This window comes from Mercurialis annua, linkage group LG4 (genome assembly GCF_937616625.2).
Source record: "Mercurialis annua linkage group LG4, ddMerAnnu1.2, whole genome shotgun sequence".
Taxonomy (NCBI): domain Eukaryota; kingdom Viridiplantae; phylum Streptophyta; class Magnoliopsida; order Malpighiales; family Euphorbiaceae; genus Mercurialis; species Mercurialis annua.
The window spans coordinates 16,860,403-16,887,853 of NC_065573.1; the positions used below are offsets into that span (position 1 = coordinate 16,860,403).

Below are 27,451 nucleotides of genomic sequence, written 5' to 3' on the forward strand. Positions count from 1 at the left end.
CCAGAGAGGACGCTACCACCGCCGAAGAAAGAAGAATAAACGTACGTCGAAGGAGTTACTGATCATCTTCGTCTAAACCGTACCTCGCTGTTGGTGCTAGTTTCTAGAGGTTGATGTCGTCGTGAGTTCTTGCGAAGCTTTGGTGAATGGTGGCAATGTGGTTTGAGGTAATTTTGGTTTGAGGCTTTGTGCTTCAGATTTTTGTGTGAAGGGGTTAAACGAAGAGGAAGAAGGCTTAAATGGCTTTTGGCCTTTTGATGTTTCTACAATACTTGGTTTTCATTCAAATTTGAATTTATTTGCAGTGTTTGGAAGAATTTTATAATGAGATAATTTGGCTTCACTTTCTTGACGCTTGAAAGCATATGCCGGGAATTTTGGCTCTCCATAAGTGTTCATTAAAATAAAATAAAAACTTTAGGTCTCACTATCATGGAGTGATTTAAAATTAATTTTGCTGAGAAAAGTGTATATAGAGGAATTTATTTTAAAGCCAATTATACCAGTAGCATTTTTTTATAGCAAAATTAACAAGTTTAATAGCCCAAGAGAATTAAAAGGATACTAAAGTTCAAGAACAAAAGCCTATAAGCAAAAGTCTCCAATTTAGCACGTTGTCGTGACATTTTATTAAAACGGCAGTATTTAAAAGTGGAGAATGTGGAAGTTGGAGAGCACATGAAGTTGAAAAGAAGTGGGCATCAAACAATTTTCTAATGAGGCAGTTTAAAAGGAAAAAGAGACGACGATTGCAAAGGACCGACAAATCAGATCAAAAACTCAAGCCGGTGATTGTATTTTTATAGTCATTGATCTTTCCCTCAGGTACGCCTAATTGCTGATATTGGGATCATAATGTACAATAAGTGATAAAAAATTGTTCATCATATCTCATATGAGGTGCAATCATTTCCGGCTCCTAATGTTTTCACCCTCAAATACCCTTTGTTGTTATTGGGATTCAGCATTAGTTAAGTTAAACTCACTGAATCAACAATATGTATCAATTTCAATATTACACGACTCAGGTACTCCTAATTCCCGTTATTGCCGTGTACTATATCGATACACCTGTAACATCTCATACTTGACAATAAACTCAAAAAAGACCTCTTGATGTTATCACCTCACCCCAATGTATTCATAGCCGGCAAGATGATAACTCAAAGCATGTTAATTTTTTGCTTCAATGGAGAATCATTGATAAATCAACGTAATGATAAATCAATATAAACTTAATTTTGAACTTTATGGGAAGATTAATTTGGGTCTAAAGTCATTTAAGTCTCACCTTTCTATATTAATCATTTTAGCATGCATCTCATACACATATATCATATATATAAGCTAATATGAATCATATAATCACACTCGTATGATTATCGACTTTCTATGCCAAACTCTTTAGTAATCATTCGCTATCTAATATGAGCCTTCTTCAGGTACCAAAGGATCATCCTAGAACATGTGGAAGCCTTGTCCGATCGCCAAACCACCGGGAACAAAAATTAAATTTTTTAATTTTGAGGCAAAAGCCTTTCACGGGCGTTCCACCCTAGGGCCGCGAGCGCGACCTCCCTTTACTCCGCAAATCCGGTTTTTGTTGTTTTGATCATTTTTCTCATTTATACTAGTGAGTCCCGTATTGTGCTAAATAATTACATTAAAACGAATTCCAGGAAAGATTGGAGGGTCACGAGCGGATCACTAAAGTGCCACAATCCTTAGACAAAATTTAACCAAATGTAATTAACCTCACAATATTGCTTTCTCATTTTTACAAACAAGACCAAAATCTTTGGAATAATAGGTTATATTCCGAATCTGTAATACCCCGTAATTTCAATTAATGTTATTGATTTTTGCCTTTGAGTTCTGAGTTTCATATGAGTTTCAATCCGGTTTCTCATAGTATCTAGCAGGTTTCATAACAGTTTTGCTGATTTGTTCCCACTAGTTTCTCGAGGTTTACTAGCTAGTTCGGAGTACCGTTTTTTCCCGTATGATATTATGTTTGGTTTATTATGGGATGAGTGTTCGTTGATGTTTGTCATTGTTCTTAGTGCTTAACTCGTCTTTTTAGAGAAGAAAAACCAAGTTTTTGGCTGTCAGGATCGTTTGGACGATCGTTCGTATCATGAACAGTCGTTTAAAGCTGTTTTTGCGCCGACAGTTGTTTGAACTACCCCATGAACGATCATTCAAACCATTTTGAACGATCTTTCATGTTTTCAACGGTCGTTTACCTAGGAAATCTTATAAATACGACCCTTAACGAGAGCCAAATCAGTTTTCACTCTTTCTAAACCCTAAAATTCACTTCAACCATTCTCTTAAACACTCTCCCTTTCCTTCATATGATACTTCTTGAAGCATTGATTTTTATTTATTTGTTATTGGTCTTGCATCGCCCACTACGTTTGTGAACGTTGCAGCTTGGGATTGATCTTTTGTTTTCAGATTTAATTCTTATTGTGTGTTTTTATCCTTCAAGGTATGATATGAAATCTTATTATTATTATTATTGGGTTATGAATTTGATGATTATAATGTATTTATTTAATGTTAATTCCATAATTCATTAATTTGTTGAATCTATATACAATTGTGAGAGTTGTTGATTCATATCAAGTTTATGGGTTTAGAATCTGAAATTATATTTTGATATGTATTTAATTATTTGTGGGTAATTGGTATGTGGTAATTGATTGATTTGCATGTTAATATTTGTTGGATATTGTTAATGTTGGTTCATAAAAAAGGATTATAAGTTATGCCAATTGATACATTGTGTTTCCGTTCAATGTAATAATCGAATCATATACTTTTGGTTGGTTGTTGTATCTGAAATGATTGATCTAAGTTGCTGTTGTTCATGCATATTTTGCAATTGTGGATTAATTGGGGATTGTATGTTGTTTGGCTGCTTAGAATTGTCCAAGCATGTTATATGGCGGTTTTTTTACGTTTTTAAGATTCAATTGTAGTTTTGGGTCTAAGGTTAGTGATTATTAATTGGGTTTGAATGTTGGTTGATGCCTATAATTTGTTTTTATTTGAATTAAAGGTTTAGGGCTGTTTGTATATGGTTCGATTTGATGATGTTATTTATGAGTTATTGTGCCCGTTTCATGTTGGTTTTGGTCCAAATATAATTAAATAGATGTTGTGATATTCTATGCTCTATTTTAAATATTGGATTGATGTTTAGATTGTTGTTGGTATTGCTTGGGCATGAGGAACGCATTTATGTTGTTTTGTTGCTAAGGCATTTTGTGGCTTTTGTTGTCATTTCAAGCATGTTGTTCATTATGTTTTTTTTTATCAAACACCATGGGTGCGTGTTGATAACGATTGGTTAGTTAAGTGATATTGAGTTCCATTACGTTTCAAACTGATGTTAAATTATCAAATGATTTTGTTGGATTTTAAACATTGGTTATAAATTGTGATACGTTGTGTCGGTTTAGACTTGGATCGCCCGACATGTGAGATATAGCTTGGAAATCTTAGTGGCTCGGCTAACTCACCGCCTTGGGTTTTAACTTGTTTTATCAAGTTGATTGAAAGGTTTCCAGATTATGTTTTTCAAAAGGAACTCAATAGGACTTAACTGATTGTATGATTTTGGCTATGGATTTTGTATGTATGTTTTATTCAATGTTCGTTTATGCTTTGACTTGTTTGTGTTTTTGCTAGTCCTATGTGGTGTCTAGTACTCCTTAGAGTTAGGGGTTGTTTTTAGTCATAACTTTGTTTTGTTTTAGACCGATTGACTACTCGTGTCTCGGAGTCGAACTAGGTCTAGTTTGCTTGCCAGACTTTCTCGGGGGTTGCAAGCAGTGAGTTTATATTATCGTTTACCGTTTTATTAAGTAAAGTATATATATATTTTTCTATCTATATATTGTATACGCAGTTTTGAAATGGTTTTGAATTCATTATGGAGCTGGATTGGAACGAACTACTCGATGGGCATCATCGAGACTGCGTGCACCGATTATATTTATTATCGGCAGATTACTATCTGGCCTACTTTGGATCCGGCAGGGTTATATCTCTAGCCTACTTTGGATTCGGTAGAGATGCGTCCACCTACTTTGGGATTGATTTAATACTTATTACATATGATTTTACACACACACACACACACACACACACACACACACACACATATATATATATATATATATATATATATATATATATATATCAGTCTAAAGGTTTTATGGTTTTAAAGGTTTTTCACTTAATAAATATAAATGGTAGTATGAACTCATCTCAGTATATCTGACCCTATTGTTTTCCCATTTTTCAGGTTTTATGATTTGAGCGTGTTTGTTGATCTCCATATTTTATTATTTCCGAAGAGGTCTACTTTTGGTTGATAGTCTTTCTCATTTTATAAATTTTAGACCTCATTAGTACTAACATCGTCTTTATTGTTTTTTATATGTTGGTTTGTCGGATTGGTCCGACTGTTGCTTATTATTTATGCCATGTTGTTGGAGTCTCGAAGTTGAACCGAGCATTATTTCTCTATTGTTGATATAACTGCTTATCACGACCCAAATCTATGGATCGAGACCGACGCTAGGGAATTTCCGGAACTCGTAGCAAGCCTAAAAACTACAAAAAAGAATTGCGATCAAACAAAACATAACATCATGCACAAAACATTTTCGAAAGATTTCTTTAAACTATACGACCATATATATAAAACCACTTTCCAAAAACCAAAGCATGAAAACATAGAAACCAGGGTCTTACAACGCGATACTATATATCCAGCATTGCCCCGTTTAAACATATAATATGATCATACAACCACGTTCAATCATCTTTAACGGCTAACATACAAACGGTTAAAATCATAGTTAATAAACTATACATGCATATCAGAGTATACCATACAAAACCGTTTGACACAAAAAATAATGCAGGGTATGACATCTACGGATTACTGCAACGCAAAGAAGTAAAGTATTGTTTCCGTGCATGCTTCAAAATACACAGACTTTTGGAACAAGGATAGAAGTCCGTCGTTTCAAAAACTATTCACCTGAAATGTTTGAAATCCACCGGTCAGATATACTAATTGAGTTCATATGGTTTACAATTAAGCATCTATAAAACAAAACAAGTGCAGTAAGCATTTTATTCGTATGCATCCAAATACTGATTCCGATTGAAACCCTAATCCCAAATATTTATTTCGATTTCTGTTCGTATCATGTCTACCTCATAAGATATCTATCGATCGATCCAAAAGATATACTCTTGGGATAATTCAACCGAGTTAACTATGACCATGTGACATAGTCCTGGGATAATTCAACCGAGTTAACTCATGTCATTTCTTTAAATCCAAGGTGTGAGTCCCTAGATATTTCTACTGAGTTCAACTCACTAAGGTCCCAAGATATTTCCACCGAGTTCAACCTCGTATCGAATATATATAATCCCACTTTAGATAACATCACTAGTGGTCACGCAGTCCTATTCCCGCCCAATAGGAAGGCATGTTCCATATGATCTATATTTGTTTCAAATCATATGCATTTCATACAAAATGTTTGCGATTAAAACAATACACATTTAAATACTCAAAATGCTTATCCACAAAACACAGCAAGCAATGCAACACCACACTGATCACACTCTGTGAGGTCCAAGTCTAGTTGGTGGTTGCCTTGTTAGATCTATACAGGATTGAAAACACATCTTGCATAATAATCATATTCTAAAGACATCTCTGGACGCAAGACACAACATAAGCGTAAACATAAATCGTCTAACTCAAACTACTCGATACAACTCTTTCCAATCTCATTGATAATCGATACATAACTAGATACGAGTTATACGTTTACTTAATATGCCAAAATTCGCATGCATATCGACGTCCACTCGAAACCCTAATCATGTTTGACATACTCAATGTCCAAAACTCATGTTTTCGAAGTCAGGGGGTCGATAGCATATTAAACCGTCAAAAAACGTCAAACAAACCTTTGTGCGGCGGCACGGAAGACTGTGCACCTGGACAGTCTCCTTCAAAGGGGTTGTGCGTCCGGACAGTCTCCTTCAAAGGGACCGTGCGCTTGGAAAATCTCCTTCATAGAGATTGTGCGCCCCGATAATCTCCTTCAGAGAGACTGTGCGCCCTCACAGTCTCTCTGAGAGACTGTGTGCCTGAACACAGTGGCTATGCGTCAGTTGTGCAATACCAACCTATTAAATCTCCAATTTCGCTACCGGACGAGTATAACACCTAAAACAATCCAAAACAAGCTTTAAACGTCAAAACCGAACTCAAAATCATTAAAACGCTAAAACCGCTCAAAACCCTAACATTTCAAATACAATTTCCATCAAATTCACCCAACTGAAAGCCAAAACGACAAGCTTACCTTGATTACCCGCTGAAATATGATCAATTCGAACTAAGAAACATCAAAATCGGGGAAGAGACGGAAACCCTAGCTTTGAAACAGTGAAGATGACGATGAATGGATTTTTGTTAGGTTTTTCTCTCTGATTCCAAATTCATAACAAATGAACGGGTTTTCCTTTTATAGGTGGGTCAAATTTCTACTTTGATTCAAATGGTTTAATTAACACCGCGTCCAATTTTAAAACAGTCTCGAAATCTCACGAAACTTTTACAATAAATACTTTAAATTATTTTATGGTCATCGGCATAAAATTTATTAGCTCGGAACATATACTCTAGTTTATATAAATATTCTTAACTTTTTCTTAGTCCCGCTAATAACTGTTCAAACGAATAATAATTTCCAAATACCATATTATTATTTCGCGTCTAATAAAATAAACTAATTACGATCTTATTCCATAATATGCTAGCTCATTTTCCGTCCTCCTAGGTCCTAATTATCAATAACGAGACACGTGGAAAATAAAACATATGTGGTGTTACATTCTGCCCTCATTATAATTAATTCGTCCTCGAATTTAAATCATAGCCATGTACCTTAAACAAACAGATGCAAATATCTTCGTCTCATATCCTCCTCCGTTTTCCAAGTACATTCTTTAACAGAATGGTTTCTCCAGAGCACTTTCACCATTGGGATCTCCTTGGTACGAAGTTTTTGTACTTGCACATCAATGATCTCCACTAGTTTTTCCTCATATGACAGTTCTTCATTGACTTCCATCATCTGTGGTTGTATCAGACGACAAGGATCAGATACATATTTCCGAAGAATGGAAATAAGAAACACATGATGAACTTGTGACACGTCTAGGGGTAAAGCCAATTTGTAAGCAATTCCCCCACACGTTCCACAATTCAGTATGGACCAACATACCTTGGAGATAATTTTTCCTTCTTTCTAAAGCGAATTACACCTTTCATGGGCAAAACCATTAGAAATACGAAATCTCCAACTTGAAATTCCACATCCTTTCTCTTAAGGTCCGCATAACTTTTCTGTCGACTGAAAGCCGTATTCAATTGTTGTGTCACGACCCAAATTTATAAGTCGCGACCGACACTAGGGAATGGGAGTGGTAGCTCCGAAACCCGTAGCAAGCCTAAATCCTGTGTAAATATTTCGCAAATCAAATCATATTTCATATATCAAAATACATGTGACCCCATTTTATAAAAACATCAGAGTTAAAATGTGTTATACAAATACATAGGCAAAAACATCTAGACTACTGCGGACCGCTAGAATGAAAATCTTCTTTCACTTCTCATGCAAATGACTTCCAAGAATTTAAACTTTGGAAGCTTGACTTTCCAAATCATATCATGCTATCCCTGAAAAATGGGAGAAGCAACGGGGTCAGTATAAAACTGAGTGAGTTCACCAAATTACACGCAATATCACATAAAGGGTTAAAACCGTCAAAAAACCATTTTATATATAGAAAATAATCTTTTAAAATCATATTGCTTACCTTCTTTACTTTCCTTCATAACTCTTTGTTTATTTCATAAACTTATAGTTTATACGTATTTGACATCTTTGATTTCTTATTATGGTGTTGATATTTTTCTTTCTCGTTTTGTTGCATTAGTTTTCGATCGAATCTTAAATCTTAGGTTATATCTTCATGATTCTAAATCGAATTAAATCATTGGCAAGTCTATTGTGACTTGATGCTTATGGTTGGGTCCCGAGATAGTTCAACCGAGTTACCTTCAACCATGTGGCACAGTCCTTACACATGCAGAGAAGTTTGCCAATTCTTATGGCACTTGCTAACATCCATTACAATCTTTACGATACCCTGATCCTTCTGATCACTATCGTGTTCGAGTCCTTCTTGCTACCATATTGGCACCTTATAACTTATTTGCATCAATTTCCATTAAACTTTGCTTTTCTTCTTATTGTAACCTCACTATTCGCAACAAGGTAAATTCGTCCTTTAGTTTACTATTAACTATAGCATTAATCCTTGGGTTATACTTATCGTTAATATTTTACTCATTTGTCCAAACATATGGTATTTGTAATTCACATGTTTACTTCATATTTGACCTCCGTTAGAATGGACCAGTGCACTTTCCATTTGTCTAGCACTGTCAACAAGCTAATTAGATTTTTATCAGTCTGGGTCAACGTTCCCACTACTCTGATCCTAATCCTCTCACCAATATCATATAGCTTCGGACTTGGTCTGTCATCATAGTCTCGAGTTTATTTGTCTCCTCGAGTTAACGATATTAGCTTTCTTGATTGTCCTCAATCAAGCAAAACAGTAGAAAGAATTCCTAAAATCGGGTCACTAACTCCATCCATGTTGCTTGACCCATTATCGGTCCAATTATTTGTCGAAAATAATCCTTGGTTGGACCTTTCATCGATATCCCTATCAATTTTACCGTTTGTCCTTCGTCCGCTTAAAGTCTACGAGCAATTTGCTCCACTACATCTAGAAAATCTAGCGCATTACTTGATACGTTAATCTCCTTTGGATACCATTTCATGTATGCCAATATCTAATCTCTATCTGTGTTTCTCTTTTCTTGTTGATACTGTCTTTGTATCAACTGCATCATCATTAGCATACAATTTCTTATATCACTTACTTCTGCTGTCAACTGATTACTATCATCGCTGGGTTGTTACGGCACTCTTGGTGCCTGTACATTTCCACTTTGTTAGTACTAGGTTCCTCTAAGCTTTGTCTTATCCCTAGCCTCTACCGGCCAAATGGACTGGTTTACTTATTCTTTCGTTACTTCTGGCTTCATCTCTGGCCTTATGCACTTACTGTGCAATGGCACACGTTTGAGTAGCTCTTTGTTCATAGTATGGCAGATATATATAAAGGAATTCCGATGAATTCCTTAAAATATAGTACATACTAGTCATCACAATTTACCATCATCAGCGAAATTTAGACCTTAGGAATGTCTCCTTCCTTTAGGTTTCTTATGACCTCATTTCGTATTATTAATCTTATGAGTATCCACTCATTATTCAGAACATATACACGCATCGTATATGCTTCGTGCGTATCACTATCATAGCTATGAACATTTATGTTAATTGACTTCAAAGAAAATATGTGTCCCCTAGATTTTCTTTGGCTACGCATCGTATCTTGAGTCTTGCGAGCATTCCGCTCAACATAGACTTAGCAAAACATTAAGGACATATAGTCACAACATTCATGTTCTATTCATACTCTACGCATATCTATAAACAATCTATGTTGGTCAAATCTAAAGAAAATCGATGTCACCTAGATTTTCTTTGGCTATGCCGCGTATCATAAGTCTCATAAGCATTCCGCTTATCATAGACTTCATAAAACAAGCAGCGTTCAATCATAAGGCACAATCCTAATCACACCAATCAATCACAAACATATACGTTCCATATATCTTACAGTTAGTTACAGGTTTACGTACCTGCAAGCATACCACTCTCCTGAGTGATCGCGCTGCCAAAACCATACATAACTCATATTATCAATTATATAACATTCCATCATTCAAAACTCAACTCAGATTGTACTAATATTCTTATAGGATATAAGTCTTGAGAGTATATAACTCTTCACAGACTATAGATACTCGAAAGCGTACTGCTTACTCGAGTAAACACAAACATGTACTGTGCTCGCGCAGAGATCTAACTCGACTCCTAATAGCACATAAGGGAAAGGACCTTTTTGCAAATGTTTGAAAAATCGATGAAAACGATGATAACATTCAAAAGACATGACTGGAAATCCCTATAATCCGCAGTAGTTCCTAGGTACTGACTGACTCTCTCTGATACTTCGATCATAAAAGAACAATGCCTAGGAATACTAAACCATTGCTCTGATACCACCTTTGTCACGACCCAAATTTATGAGTCGCGACCGGCACTAGGGAATGGGAGTGGTAGCTCCGAAACCCGTAGCAAGCCTAAATCCGGTGTAAATTTTTCACAAATCAAATCATATTTCATATATCAAAATACATGTGACCCCATTTTACAAAAACATCAGAGTTAAAATGCGTTATACAAATACATAGGCAAAAACATCTAGACTACTGCGGACCGCTAGAATGAAAATCTTCTTTCACTTCTCATGTAAATGACTTCCGAGAATTAAAACTTTGGAAGCTTGACTTTCCAAATCATATCATGCTATCCCTGAAAAATGGGAGAAGCAACGGGGTCAGTATAAAACTGAGTGAGTTCACCAAATTACACGCAATATCACATAAAGGGTTAAAACTGTCAAAAAAACCATTTTATATATAGAAAATAATATTTTGAAATCATATTGCGTACCTTCTTTACTTTCCTTCATAACTCTTTGTTTATTTCATAAACTTATAGTTTATACGTATTTGACATCTTTGATTTCTTATTATGGTGTTGATATTTTTCTTTCTCGTTTTGTTGCATTAGTTTTCGATCGAATCTTAAATCTTAGGTTATATCTTCATGATTCTAAATCGAATTAAATCATTGGCAAGTCTATTGTGACTTGATGCTTATGGTTGGGTCCCGAGATAGTTCAACCGAGTTACCTTCAACCATGTGGCACAGTCCTTACACATGCAGAGAAGTTTGCCAATTCTTATGGCACTTGCTAACATCCATTACAATCTTTACGATACCCTGATCCTTCTGATCACTATCGTGTTCGAGTCCTTCTTGCTACCATATTGGCACCTTATAACTTATTTGCATCAATTTCCATTAAACTTTGCTTTTCTTCTTATTGTAACCTCACTATTCGCAACAAGGTAAATTCGTCCTTTAGTTTACTATTAACTATAGCATTAATCCTTGGGTTATACTTATCGTTAATATTTTACTCATTTGTCCAAACATATGGTATTTGTAATTCACATGTTTACTTCATATTTGACCTCCGTTAGAATGGACCAGTGCACTTTCCATTTGTCTAGCACTGTCAACAAGCTAATTAGATTTTTATCAGTCTGGGTCAACGTTCCCACTACTCTGATCCTAATCCTCTCACCAATATCATATAGCTTCGGACTTGGTCTGTCATCATAGTCTCGAGTTTATTTGTCTCCTCGAGTTAACGATATTAGCTTTCTTGATTGTCCTCAATCAAGCAAAACAGTAGAAAGAATTCCTAAAATCGGGTCACTAACTCCATCCATGTTGCTTGACCCATTATCGGTCCAATTATTTGTCGAAAATAATCCTTGGTTGGACCTTTCATCGATATCCCTATCAATTTTACCGTTTGTCCTTCGTCCGCTTAAAGTCTACGAGCAATTTGCTCCACTACATCTAGAAAATCTAGCGCATTACTTGATACGTTAATCTCCTTTGGATACCATTTCATGTATGCCAATATCTAATCTCTATCTGTGTTTCTCTTTTCTTGTTGATACTGTCTTTGTATCAACTGCATCATCATTAGCATACAATTTCTTATATCACTTACTTCTGCTGTCAACTGATTACTATCATCGCTGGGTTGTTACGGCACTCTTGGTGCCTGTACATTTCCACTTTGTTAGTACTAGGTTCCTCTAAGCTTTGTCTTATCCCTAGCCTCTACCGGCCAAATGGACTGGTTTACTTATTCTTTCGTTACTTCTGGCTTCATCTCTGGCCTTATGCACTTACTGTGCAATGGCACACGTTTGAGTAGCTCTTTGTTCATAGTATGGCAGATATATATAAAGGAATTCCGATGAATTCCTTAAAATATAGTACATACTAGTCATCACAATTTACCATCATCAGCGAAATTTAGACCTTAGGAATGTCTCCTTCCTTTAGGTTTCTTATGACCTCATTTCGTATTATTAATCTTATGAGTATCCACTCATTATTCAGAACATATACACGCATCGTATATGCTTCGTGCGTATCACTATCATAGCTATGAACATTTATGTTAATTGACTTCAAAGAAAATATGTGTCCCCTAGATTTTCTTTGGCTACGCATCGTATCTTGAGTCTTGCGAGCATTCCGCTCAACATAGACTTAGCAAAACATTAAGGACATATAGTCACAACATTCATGTTCTATTCATACTCTACGCATATCTATAAACAATCTATGTTGGTCAAATCTAAAGAAAATCGATGTCACCTAGATTTTCTTTGGCTATGCCGCGTATCATAAGTCTCATAAGCATTCCGCTTATCATAGACTTCATAAAACAAGCAGCGTTCAATCATAAGGCACAATCCTAATCACACCAATCAATCACAAACATATACGTTCCATATATCTTACAGTTAGTTACAGGTTTACGTACCTGCAAGCATACCACTCTCCTGAGTGATCGCGCTGCCAAAACCATACATAACTCATATTATCAATTATATAACATTCCATCATTCAAAACTCAACTCAGATTGTACTAATATTCTTATAGGATATAAGTCTTGAGAGTATATAACTCTTCACAGACTATAGATACTCGAAAGCGTACTGCTTACTCGAGTAAACACAAACATGTACTGTGCTCGCGCAGAGATCTAACTCGACTCCTAATAGCACATAAGGGAAAGGACCTTTTTGCAAATGTTTGAAAAATCGATGAAAACGATGATAACATTCAAAAGACATGACTGGAAATCCCTATAATCCGCAGTAGTTCCTAGGTACTGACTGACTCTCTCTGATACTTCGATCATAAAAGAACAATGCCTAGGAATACTAAACCATTGCTCTGATACCACCTTTGTCACGACCCAAATTTATGAGTCGCGACCGGCACTAGGGAATGGGAGTGGTAGCTCCGAAACCCGTAGCAAGCCTAAATCCGGTGTAAATTTTTCACAAATCAAATCATATTTCATATATCAAAATACATGTGACCCCATTTTACAAAAACATCAGAGTTAAAATGCGTTATACAAATACATAGGCAAAAACATCTAGACTACTGCGGACCGCTAGAATGAAAATCTTCTTTCACTTCTCATGTAAATGACTTCCGAGAATTAAAACTTTGGAAGCTTGACTTTCCAAATCATATCATGCTATCCCTGAAAAATGGGAGAAGCAACGGGGTCAGTATAAAACTGAGTGAGTTCACCAAATTACACGCAATATCACATAAAGGGTTAAAACTGTCAAAAAAACCATTTTATATATAGAAAATAATATTTTGAAATCATATTGCGTACCTTCTTTACTTTCCTTCATAACTCTTTGTTTATTTCATAAACTTATAGTTTATACGTATTTGACATCTTTGATTTCTTATTATGGTGTTGATATTTTTCTCTCTCTTTTTGTTGCATTAGTTTTCGATCGAATCTTAAATCTTAGGTTATATCTTCATGATTCTAAATCGAATTAAATCATTGGCAAGTCTCTTGTGACTTGATCCTTATGGTTGGTCCCGAGATAGTTCAACCGAGTTACCTTCAACCATGTGGCACAGTCCCGAGATAGTTCGACCGAGTTACTCATGCCACTACTTAATCCCAAGCGCTGAGTCCCGAGATAGTTCAACCGAGTTACTCACCAGACACAGGTCCCGAGATAGTTCAACCGAGTTACCTTCGTGTCTGCATTCAGACTCTGCACCCTGCAAGTCTTTTGAACTTAACTGTCGATTCACATAATTTCTATTGACATTTAATAGGAGTGTTTGTTCACATTGCGTCTCGATCTTGTTTCGTATTGATTCTCGATGTATCGCACTTACTTTTTATTTCGTATAAGTTTTGAGGACTATCATCGAGAATGGATGAGATACAGGTCCCGGGATAATTCTACCGAGTTCCACCTTGTATCTCAGTTCTTATTATTGAATATATCAGAGTACACTTTTCTTATCTCATGTATTTATCATTTCGATGATTTATGTTGGGTTTTATTGATCCTTTATGGACCATGACATGCACATTACAATCTACAAACATACATCTATAACACACGCACGTATGAGTATTTATTATAATTGAAAGTACGTATAGGAACGTACTATGTTTCTTTATAAATATATGAATAATAGTACATATAGGAATGTACTATGCTTTTCTCATGCATATTTGGTTCGATACTCGTATATTATTCGATATTTGATTACGAATTATATTGCTTAACCCTTCCCCAATATTTTAAGTATATACATTCTTTTCATCTATTTATGTTATTCTTAAAATAACACAGTACGGAAAGTAATCGTTTTCAAAACATATAACATAGTACACTTTCAAACATACATGTAATTAATACATTCAAACGTAAAAATATCTGTAAAGCCTTTCGTATGAAAATACGCGGCTTTATGAATATTGACGAGTAATTTAAAGTGTACTCACCACTTGCTATCCATACACTTTAAAGTGGCTCAGCGATGTCACAATCTTCTAAATTCCGAGCCTTGTCGATAGTCGCCTCACCGAATCTTGTTCCTTGGTGTGTTAGCTCTCCATCCGAGTTTGAATTACTGAAAACGGTGGTCGGATCATCGAGTTATGCTCCCCGCCGTGTTGATCGCTCATGATGAAGATGGTGATGGTAAGGGGCTTCGGTGAAGGAGAAGAAGAAGGGTTTGGGGCTTCCTTTTGATTTCTGATTTCTTGTTTTGATAGAGTAAATGAGGAGGTGGGGGAATATGTGTCCTTAGTTCATTAGCCTTGTGGGGAAAACAGTCCAATCAAATGCTTAAATTTTGCACCCTTCAAAGTTTAATCCTTCAATTTTTCATTCTTTTAATTTAATACGAAATTGTTTTCGTACTTAAAGAACCTTGACGATTATTCTTTGCCGATAAATAATGGATTACCATATTATTTATTTATCCGGGTCCATTAATTAATTTATTTATTTTTTCCGAATATCCAAATTCCGCTTAATAAAATATTTTCGTCTAAATTTCACGAAATTTAATCTTATATCCATAAATTTATTTTACGATATCTATCGTAAAATTGATTAGCTCGGGACTTTCAAATATTTTATTTTATTTTCTTTAGTCCCGATTAAATCCAATTTATCGCATAATAATTTTCCATTAAATTATTATTTTCCGATAATTCTAATAGACCCGCTTCGGTCTAAGTCCTTATTATCCAATCTTAATCCGATATTCTCGTTCTTAATCTTTACGATTATGCCTCGTGGCACTATACGTAATACCTCAAAAATTTAGGTTATTACACGTTGTCTAATCAATGGTACCTTTTCAGAGGTAATTTGAACAACGACCCAAATTATTGAGCCGCGACCGGCGCTAGGGAATGGGAGTGGTAGCTCTAAATCCCATAGCAAACCTAAATCACTATAAATTTTTCGCGATTAAAAACATATTATCATATATAAACGTTTCCAAAAAGCTTTAATTACAAACATCAAAATCTCGTATTCATATTCAGAAAACGGTTCCGAAACAATTCTTAGAAACAAGGGTCTTATCGAGTGATATCTCATATCCAGCACCGCCCTGTTTCTAGTCACAATCAAAACCAATTCAACTCTTGGCAATTGGTGCCAAATTCAAACGGATATAACATCTTTTCATAAAAATCCCATTTATAAATCATATCAGAGTTTACTATATAAAATACCGTTTGAAATTAAATCATAAACCTTATACTGACACCTACTGACTATTGCAGCTCTATAAAGACTTGTACTTTGTGTAAGCCCAAAGGCTACCGACACAAAGGAGATGGTCTATCTGATCCGACTCCGATCACCTGAAAGAAAACACTGTGAGGGAGTCAGTATCTTGGGAAATACTGAGTGAGTTTGCAAGTTACTAACGGTATTATAAAAACATAACATCGCATTACAAATCAAGTAAAAATATAAAAATATCTATAAGCAAGTATTTGATCCATTCGAAACTAATATCCTAAAACGTGACACAATTTACAAATATTCAAATCATACTAATCCGAATGGTCCAACCCGGGAGTGTTCACACTCTACCACGTCAATCGCGACCAATCTCTTAATCCCAAAGTGTGAGTTCAACTCATTAGATACGGGGACTCCAGGTTACACCGTAACCGAGTGCTCTCTCGTATCGAATTCATTGTCCAACTTCGAAATTCATAATCATAATCAAATTCATATTCATAATCATATCATGCATGTATATACCAACTCATTACTTGTATGCAAACACAATAGACTGACTCGATACTGATGATCACACAGCCTATTGATACCCAATAGGTAGCTAGTTTCTTTGGATCGCATACTAGTCTTTAAGTTCAAAAACAATCATTCAAATCATGGAATCATATAAATGCGATGTATAAAATCATAATATTATAATATATGAAAATAACTTTTATAAATAATACGCGAAAGTAAAATACAACTCATAGAACCCGCTATCCAAAACTGCATTATCGTCAAGCAATCACGTAGGTTCCACGCATCATTCGATCTCGTAGCAATTTCAGCTCGTTGGTTTGGTAGCTCGTTGGTATGTCAGTCACCTATCCAAGTTGCATGTACGTTTAATTCATAAACGCAAACTTATTACTAAAACCCTTAGTTATAAACTTAGGTTAACACCATTCTAAATATGACTCTTAACCTTGATAATCTCTTAATCGTATTCCTTTTTATCGATATCTAACTATATGTTCCTTATATCTTGAAATCCTAATCGAACACGTTATGTTCGATATCCAAATTTCTCGTTTTCAGGGTCCGTATTTCCTTTTAATGCCCGACGTACTTGAAGTCGGAAATCTAGGTCTAAACGGGGCAAAAATGCCTTAAACGACTTTGTCGTTGGTTGTGCGAGCGCACAAGAGAGTGTGTGCATTCACACAACCGTTTGTGCGTTCGCACACAATGTGTGGGATTGCACATTGTGTGCGTTCGCACACAATGGTGTGCGTTCGCACACCGTGCATTCGCACGATCCCAGAATTCTTTTTTCGGGCCGTTCCGACGTGCTCCGATCAATCCCGTCATGCTCCTATCTCAATTTAACACAACCTCAACTCCAAATTCATCAAAAACGATAATAGAAATGCGATTACAATTCGTTTAATTCGTTAAAACGAAATAACCCTTATTCACTAATTCCCGCAACAAAAATATCAAGCTTACCTCGATTTAAAGCTTAAAGATGATAAAGAATCGAATTCTGAACAAATCGATATAAAGAATGCTCGATTTGGACGAGAAACGGCGAAGCGGCGACGGATCGAATCGATCGTCATTTCTTTTTCTCTCGCCATCTGCTCCCTTCCTTCACCTTCTGGATCATTCAAATGAGTGATCAGCTTATATATATATATATATATATATATATATATATATATATATATATATATATATATATATATATATATATATATATATATATATATATATATATATATATGGCCAATGATACACTTTAATCCTTCATTTCTTTCACTTAAACCATTTCTCTTTTAAACTTTCCAATTTTACCCAAATGGTTAATTTATCCTTTTAACTCAATTACTTACGTATTATTTATATCCAAATAAATAATACTAATTCATAATTATTATTTTCCGTCAATAATCATCTAATTGTTATTCTCGAGGCTTAATTGGCTAATTTGCATTTTGGTCCTTGAAATATTTCAAAAGTTGCAACTTATAGCCCAAAACGCATCCGCGTCCAAATTTTAAAAGGTCTCTGATTGACCCGAAACTTTTACCACAAATACTATAAAACATTTTGCGGACCTTGGCGAAATAATTTCCATTACGGGATTTATATTTTATTTTATAATAATTTTTTAAGCTTTTCCTCAATTTCCCGTTAATACGTTTAATAAAATTTATTCTAAATTCCTGATATTATTAAATTAAACCCATCTTAACTTAACTTGTCGGAATTTACGGCACGTGGCACGTTCTGATCACTTTAAAATATTTGGGGTATTACAAATCTCAACTCCTATCAACCTTCTTTCTCCAACTTCTCTTAACAAACAGGGGACCTATACTTACGATCGTATAAGGCTTCATACGGAGCCATCTCAATACTGGAATAATAGCTGTTGTTGTAAGAAAATTCCACTAAGGGTAAATTCATATCCCAGCTACCTCCAAAATCTAATACACAGGCGCAACATATATATCTTCAAGTGTTTGAATCGTCCTCTCATCTGTTTGAGGATAAAAAGATGTTTCCGAACGCTTATAGCGAACTTTTCCAAAATCTTGAGGTAAACACTGAACCTCTGTCGGAAACAATCAACACAGTAACTTCGTGTAAATTGGCAATCTTGTCAATATACATTTGTGCCAACTTTGATGTTGAATATGTTGTCTTGATGGGAATAAAGTGTGCTAACTTCGTCAGACGATCCGCAATCACCCATATATAAGTAAAACCTTTCTACGTCCTTGACAAACCGACTACAAAATCCATGATATTCCTTTCCCACTTCCATTTTAGAATGGGTACAGGTTGAAGAAAACCATATGGTCACTGATTCTCTAACTTGACTTGTTGGCAAGTCGGGCATTTTGCCACAAACTCAACAATATCTCACTTCATTCCACTCCATCAATACGTCTCCTTGATGTCACGATACATCTTTGTCGATCTTGGATGAATACTATATGCTGATCCATGGGTTTCCTCCATGATCTTCTGCCTCAAATCATCCATATCTGGCACACACAATATGGTGCCATATCTCAACGCTCCATTGACGATACTAAAATCTTGACATTTTCCTTTCTGAACTTCATCTATTAAATGCTTCAATTGCGGGTCATCCGCTTGTAACTCCTTGATTCAGTCAATCAACATAAGTCAAATACTTAACTGAGCCAACAAACTTCCAAGGGTTGAAACTTCAAACTTGACACCTTGGCTAACCAATGTGTGTATTTCCTTAACCAATGGTCTCCGCCACACTGAGGTAATATGCGCGAGGCTTCCTATAGATTTCCTGCTCAAAGCATCCGCCACTACGTTGGATTTTCCTAGATGGTACTGAATAGTATAGTTCTGATCTTTCAACAACTCCATTTATGTCCTTTGTCTAAGGTTTAATTCACGTTGATCAAAGATATACTTTAGACTCTTATGATTTGTGAATATCTCACATGTTGCTCCATATAGATAGTATCTCCAAATCTCCAAAGCGGAAATCACTGCTGTTAATTCCAAATCGTGCGTCAGATAGTTCATTTCGTGTTTTTTCAGCTGTCGAGAAGCATAAGCTATAGATTTTTACCTAATGACTATTATTGATAAAACTAAAATTCTGCTATCGAAATGTAAAATTTGGTAATTATTCTTTAAAAATACAAGTATACTTAAGTAACCACAAAAAATTAACTCATACATGTCATAAGTAATTAAGAAAAACATCTCAGGTAAAACGCCTAAAATTTTCTGATAATTACATTAATCACTATATAATCAAAAATTTGGAAAACATTACGTATGCCCTATGTAACATCCCATATTTTTCCAAATAGTTCTGTTAAGCCTAAAATGTACTTTGGGGTTCGTTTGAGTGGTTCGGCCACTTAGATTCGAGGTTCGAAGGTTTCAAACCTTTTTATACGTGTTTTAATATGCATTAGGAGTAGTCTCGGAGTTTGGAGCAATTTCGATTTCATTTTCAAAATTTCATTTTTTTATCGAAGGCAGTAGCATATCACGGGCTCGACATGCCTGGATTGCATGCGTGATTCATGTTTCGCGGGCGCGATGAAGGTGTAGCGGGCGCAACGCGTGCACTGTACAGTTCGCTGATTCTCTATTTAAACACCCTAAACTCGACCTAATCAGATTTTACACATTCTAAAAACCCTAAAACTACAGTAGCACTATCCTAAGTCATTCCTCATCATTCCTAGGCCTACTTTGATCAATTGTAAGCGATTTTAATCAATCTCTTAAGGTTTAATTAATGGTTTATCTTTCCTAGAGTTTTCTTATTCATTAGCTTGGTGTTTTTGTTCGATTGTAGGCTGTTTTGAACTATAATTTTTCTAGGTTTTCTTCCCTTGGTTGTTCTTGATCTATTCCAAAAGGTTAGTGGCTCTAATCCCTTGTTTAATTGTGTAGAAATTGCTAGATGATTGTATGAATCCATATCTAGGGTGTTTGGCTTGTTATTTTCTGTTTTGGCTTGGTTGAAATCTGAGATTTCGTACTTTGGGTGTTGTTATTGTTTTTCTTACTTGATTAGCTTAGAATCATTGCTTAGACTAAGGGCTATGTGATTGGGCATGTTGTTGGTGAATTAAATTATGTTTCTCCTTGTATAAAAATCTTGGAATTTTATTAAATTTTATCTTAGGTGACTTAGATGCCAATTATACCTTGGGGATATTAGAGGATTTGGTCATAACGTATTGCTATACCAAACGTGGTTTTAACAAACTCGATTCACTTTTTTTAAAGGTTAATTAAGTGTCTGGAAATTGTTGTTAAGATGTTGTTTTAAGAATTTAAATAAGTACTTTGTTGCCTAACTAGTTGGTGAATTAAATTGATGATTTTGTGGTGGTTTCGCCTAAATGTTAAGGCTTACTTTGGGTAATTGTTTTAGTGGATTAAGGGCTGGAAATCGAGTAGCGCTATTTTGTTTTGAATAAGTAAAAGACGTTAGCTTATTCTTAGGTTGTGGACTATCAATGGGTTATATTGATTAAAGGCATGTAAGGTGTAAGATTGTTGTGTTATGATTAGCTAAGTTATTTTAGTTTCAAGCTGATACTTGAAAGATGTTGAATCTTATTGATTCTATTTAAGGTGATATATTTAAGTGTACTTTGGTGTTACTTGCCAAGGTGTTGGCAAGCGTATTTGGCTTTGTTGCTTTCTGTGTTTTTGGCATTATTTAAGTGAAGGTATGAGTTCTTATTTCAAACTTGATTACATTTAAAGGATTGATTTAAGACTTTGGTTTTCACTTTGGATTTTGGTTGGGTCGGGTTAGATGTGTGTCGCCCGACATGTTGTGTTGAGCTAAACTGCAGTTAAGGCTAACACACTACTTTGGGAAATTTATTGATTTTAATTAAGGTATTTAAGATGTGAAAGGACCTTGATTTGTTTTAAAGATAAGAACTCACCTAAGCTTAATTTACCTAACTTTGTTGTTTGGTTTGAATGGAATATTTTGGATAAACATTGGTTATACATTGGTTACCTTGGTTGCACTTTGACTGTGTTTTGAGATGCTAGTTCTATGTGGTGTCTAGTATTCTTAGAGTTAGGGGTTGTTCGGATTTCAACTTATATAATGTTTTAGACCCGTCGACTGCTCGTGCTTCGGAGTCTACACAAGCAAGCAGTGAGTTTGTAGTGTTATTTACCGCTTTATTAAGTACCGCAAGTTATTTTAGTATATCAAATGTTTTATGAACTGTTTTTAAGCGATTGTGGGTATGGATTTAAACGAGCTACTCGATAGGCGAGTATCGAGACTGTGTGCACCGGTAAGTACTTTGGGATTGGCTGACCAATGTCTGGCCTACTTTGGGAATCGATGTGGATTTATTCCCATATACTTTGGATAATACTTTGAGATATTTCTTTGGGATTTCATTTCAATACTGTTTTCCATAATCGAATATATATTAGTATAAAAGGATTTGTTTTAAGGGTTTTAAACTTAATAAATATAAATAGCATTATGAACTCATCTTAGTATATTTGACCCCGTTGTTTCCCAACTTTTCCAGGCTTATGATTTTCAGAGCGTTGGTCATCTCCGATTCTTTGATTCCTCGGAGGTCTTTTTATGTTATTAGACTAGTCAACTGTTTTACTCTTAAACCGCAGTAGAACTAGTATCGTTTGTCTGATATACTTTGGTTGTCGTATTGGTACGACTTTTATGTTATTATACTTTGGCACGTTACATTGGATTATTTAAATATATATGAGGCATGTCTCGTAATTTCGTATTATTATCAAGTTATGATATTAGTACTGTTGTATAAACTGCTATACTTAGGTTGGAGTCTCGGTTGCCCCCGAGCAGTGGTTTTCTTGCAGGTTTATTTGTATATAAGGTTATCCGCGAGGCATGCTACAGGTTTTGGTACGACCATACCTATACCCTAGCGCTGGTCGCGATCCATGAAATTGGGTCGTGACACCCTAGCTAGGTAGTCGTGAGGCAGGGAACTATAGGTGTATTAGAGGTAGATCTTCCGTTAGCGTTATTACAAACAACGTGAATGTGTTGACTAGGGTTTGATGAAGTAATGTTGATTTGATCCATTATTATATTTGCACATCCAATTTTAGCACAATCTAACATTATTGCTTGTTTGCTTGCTGATATTCCTCGTATTCATGTATAACTTATTCCACTCCCTTTTACTACCTTTTTCTGCAATATATCTTCATATATATAGTTAGAGGTGAACATTCGATTGGTTCAGTTTTAACCAAACTAAATCCCCCTAACCGACAACCGACCATGTCAAAATTAAAACCGAAAGAAGTTCAAATTTAACTGAAATCGAATCGATAAAAAAAATCAAAATCGAATTGAAAGAGCCAATTTTTTTGAAATGTCAGTCGGTTCGATTAAAATCGACAAAAATACTTAGAAAAATAAAAAAAATCAAATGTTCAGTTATTCAGTTGATAAGGTTAATTTCAATTTTTCAAATAAAAACAAAAACCAAAACCGAATTCAAAACATTTATGAAATAAACCAATCTAAATTTTAATCAAATCAAACCGACTAAAAGTTATCGGTTCGGCAGTCGGACATTTTGTTCACCCCTATACGGTTATTAATGTAGAATATACATAGAAGGAACTGACCTTTTTGCGCATTTGTGACCATTGTAGTAATGTTGGTCTGTAATTATCGGATGTTTAGCATCTTTAAGTATAATTCTATCAAATGAAATATTTCTAGCATATATCCAGTTCTACCCTGAAAAAGATACTTTACTTTATTAGCGATAATATGTATGTATATATAAGATAATAGTAGCTGATTATTAGAAGTCAAATCGTTTATTTTTACGTTAGCATATCAAAATCTATTGAAGTATTGAAATGGATTATTAGCCAGTTATTTACTATCAATTATTAGTAACAGCATAAAAAGGTCAAGTAATGACAAATGTGACCAAAAAGTTCATTTTGAATTTATGACAAAATTGTAAAGTAAAATCCATCATAAATTTATTACTTTTATAAAATTCATGCTACAAATTGATCATAAGTTTTACTATGATAATTTTTTATTATATATCCGTTAAAAATTTGTGACAAATTATAATTATTATTTAAAAGAATTATGATGCCCTAATTAAATCCGTCACAAATAAAAGTTTATGACGCATTTTTTGGTGACAATTAAATTCCACTATAGAGAGAAATTTGTTATAGTTTTTTAAAAGATTTTAATTTAAGGTCACAAATGAACAATTTTTATAACGTAGATAATGCTATAACAGGTAAAAATCATAATTATTATAGTATCATTACTGGCCATGTCTTAATTCTGAACCATTTATTGTTCCGATGAATGTACAAATTTGCACGTACACATCTTCCACGACGTCGTGTTGACCTTTATCTCCTAAGTTTCCAACACAAATCATATAATTTATTGGTTATGATAGTTAATTATATAGTAAAAATTAATTTAATCACTATATAAATCACAAAAAATAAATAATTTAAATTTTTTAGTAACAGACCTAATTCCATGACCGGGTCCACATATAATATTGTTAATGCTGAAACGTGAGAAGCCTCCATTGATAGAATACAATCATTACCTACAAAATTAGGTATTATTTAACTAAAATTAAACATCAAACTTGCTATAAATATATGTAATAATGTAAAAACTAAAATTAACTATATTATTTAAAATTATATTCGAAACTAATATCATTTCTAATTGTAGAATTAGAGATTTGAACGTTGGTTGAAGTAGAGATATCAATTCCATCAGTACTAGGGCTATTCTCAAGAGCTGAAATTTGAAGATTAGAGATGGAGACACATCGGCAGCCATTTACACTAATATGAACTTTAGGGCTGTTCATATGAGTCAGTCCATTGAATTTGAGCTTATGACAATTATGAAATTGCAATCCCTGCAATCATATTTTTATAATTAATTAGTTGAGAATTAAGGGTATTGTAAATTTAAATTAATTAGTACATAAAGATGAATTAAGTGTATCTTCTTAATTCATAAGAGTAATTATAAAACAAATCATAAAATTTTAGCACATTTTACAATTTTAAAACAATTTTCAACCTTGGAAATCCAGAATATGAGCCACTATTTTTTTAATTCGAAACACTGAATAATTTTCGGATAAAAAAAATACTGATGTCGGAACAAGGTTATGAAAATATATTCAATGTCCATCTCAAAAAATAGATTTTTCAAAAATTGAATGACATTCTATTGTAAAAAAAGTAGTTCTTTATAATATAAATTGTCAAAATTACAAATTAAATTAGAACTGCAAAATACAATAAAATTCATGATCAGTTTTTGTATAATAACCCATTTAATAATAAGATAGAAGAGTAATTTATTTACCCTTGGTCTTTTATGATTTTTGATCTGTCCTTGAAAAAAAAAGAACGAATTCAGGTTAGTATTAATATAAAATAAGACAGTAATTATAGATAATAAAATATAATTAATTTTAAATTTTAAGGAAGGAATAAATTAAGTAGAAATTGAGATTACATTATTCCACCAACATGAGCCTTAACCATCAATTGTACCAGATCTGTCCACCCTCACGACGTGAGAGGGCTTGGTTTCTCTCGGGTACAACGTACCTTGACCCGACATCGACTTATAGACTCTGAAATCACCAAATTTGGACATAGAACTTAACATGTAAGATTAGGATTATGGAATGAACGTAATAAGTGTTTGATGATTGACAAGAGGAATACGACGACTACTTTCGCTTAGTATAAAAGTACGATTAAGGATTTTCAAGTTTAAGAATCATATTGGAAATAAGATCGTATCGGTTTACGTTTGTAACTTATGGTGTTGAGATAAGTCTAGCGTTTATGATTTAAATGCATTTCTGTTATGGTATAGGCGATTTTGGCTTAGCGGGGTTCGATCATTATAGTGATATTGCAATTATTTGGATAGCGGTCAATGTGAGTTACACTTTACTTTTGTGTATTATTACGCAATAGCTAGTTTTGATATTATAAGTGTGAATATTAAACTACATCGCATGTTATAGTATTTTATAGTTGTAAATGAATTTGTGTATCGTATTATCAAATATTATAATTGTGAAAACTAGTATATGATCCGGGGGAACGAGCTACCTATTGGGTGTCAATAGACTGTGTGATCACCACTGTTCGGGTAAGTCATAGAACTAGTCTCGATCGCTTTGTAGAGTACTCTTCTCGTTTGATAAGATACAAGGTTGAACTCAATGGAACTATCTCAGGACCTGTATCTAGAGTTAACTCGGCGGAACTATCCCGAGACTCATCTCGATCAATCGTTTGGTTATAAGAAATTGTACTAGTTTAACTCGGTTGAACTATCCCGGGACTGTACCACTTGGTAAAGGTTAAACTCGGTTGAATTATCTCGGGACCTTATCAAAAGGATTTGAGAAATCATTATCGCTCGTTATGATTAGGAATTCTACCCTAGTCCAGGTTGGTTTGGGAATTGGGTTTCGATCGGATCAAATGCTTGAATTATATTATATGTTCGTATATATATGTTTTGCTTTAAATGCGATGTTATTTAATACTCCCTCCGTCCCAATAGAGTTGTCCACTTTGCATTTATCACACAATTTAAGAAAAGCAATTATTGTTTATAAATGTTATTAAATTTTCCTTACTTTTCTTGTCATACCCCTATTTAATATGGGGTCCACTTCCAATTTATTTTCAATTTATTCATTAGTGGATTTTAAATAGGGGTAGTAAATGAAAATTTAGTATAAAAGTTAGTTACTTTTTGAAAATGGACAATAGTTTTGGGACAAAAAAATTTCTCAAAGTGGACAACTCTATTGGGACGGAGGGAGTATACTACCTTTAGTAATGTGTACTCACTCAGCATAGTCTGATCCTATTGATGTTTACCCCTTTCAGGTGATTAGAGTCGGATCAAACAGGCAATCTCTTTTGTGCCAAAAGTCCTTTGACTTACACAAAGTACGAGTTTCCTTAGTGTTGTAGTAGTATACAGTGACCAATTATGGTATAGCATAGCAGGATCTTTACTTATTATGTATATGTCTTTTGTTAGGCTTTGCTAGATCGTATGATCGTCTTTGATGTTGTTTATGTATGGATCAATAGATGGGCTAGTACGTATGATATTACAGAAGTTGAATGCCTATTATTATCGTTTGAATTTGGTATCGATGATGTGAATATATATAGTATTATGTTATTTCACAAACGTGTCTTTATTGTTACATGTTTGTATGCATCGTTTTGTGCATGTTTTCGTGAAAAGGTTTAGAGTGGTTTTAGGCTTGCTACGGGTTTTGGAGTTACCACTCCCATTCGCTAGCGCCGGTCGTGGCTCATGAATTTGGATCGTGACAAGTAGCTTCATGACCAGGAAATGGTTGATGATTGCTTCTATAATCAAAGCATCATTGTGGGATCCTCGTGCATGTGCTCCGTCCTCTAGCGAAAAGGTGACGACCTTTATCAAACTTGGCTCTCCCTTTGCCCTTTCTACTACCTGCATTATTTCAGCCATCTGTCTTTTCCTTCCTGCTTTTACTTTTTTTCTCCAATAATGACATTGATAATTCTAGCAACTTCCTTCTTCTTTCCCCTTTCTTCGTCTTTCTTTTCTTCTTTGTCAGTTCCCTCCTTCCGGTGCCCTTTCTCTTCTTTGTGGCTGGTGAAATTTTGTATTGATCCCACCTCCATTAGTCTCTCCATTTCCTTCTTTAACTCCTAACATTCCTCTGTGTCGTGCCCGTAATCTTCATGAACTTGCAGTATCGGTTCTCGTCACTTGTTCCTATTCTATGAATCATCTTTCGGGGCCAATTCATCGGCGT

The 27,451-nt window shown here is 34.6% G+C and overlaps 1 pseudogene; it reads right to left on the reverse strand.

Annotated features, from left to right (window-relative positions):
* Positions 1 to 19,436: 19,436 nt before the first annotated feature.
* On the reverse strand, positions 19,437 to 27,329 carry LOC126678360 (probable polygalacturonase At3g15720; annotated as a pseudogene).
* Positions 27,330 to 27,451: the final 122 nt, after the last annotated feature.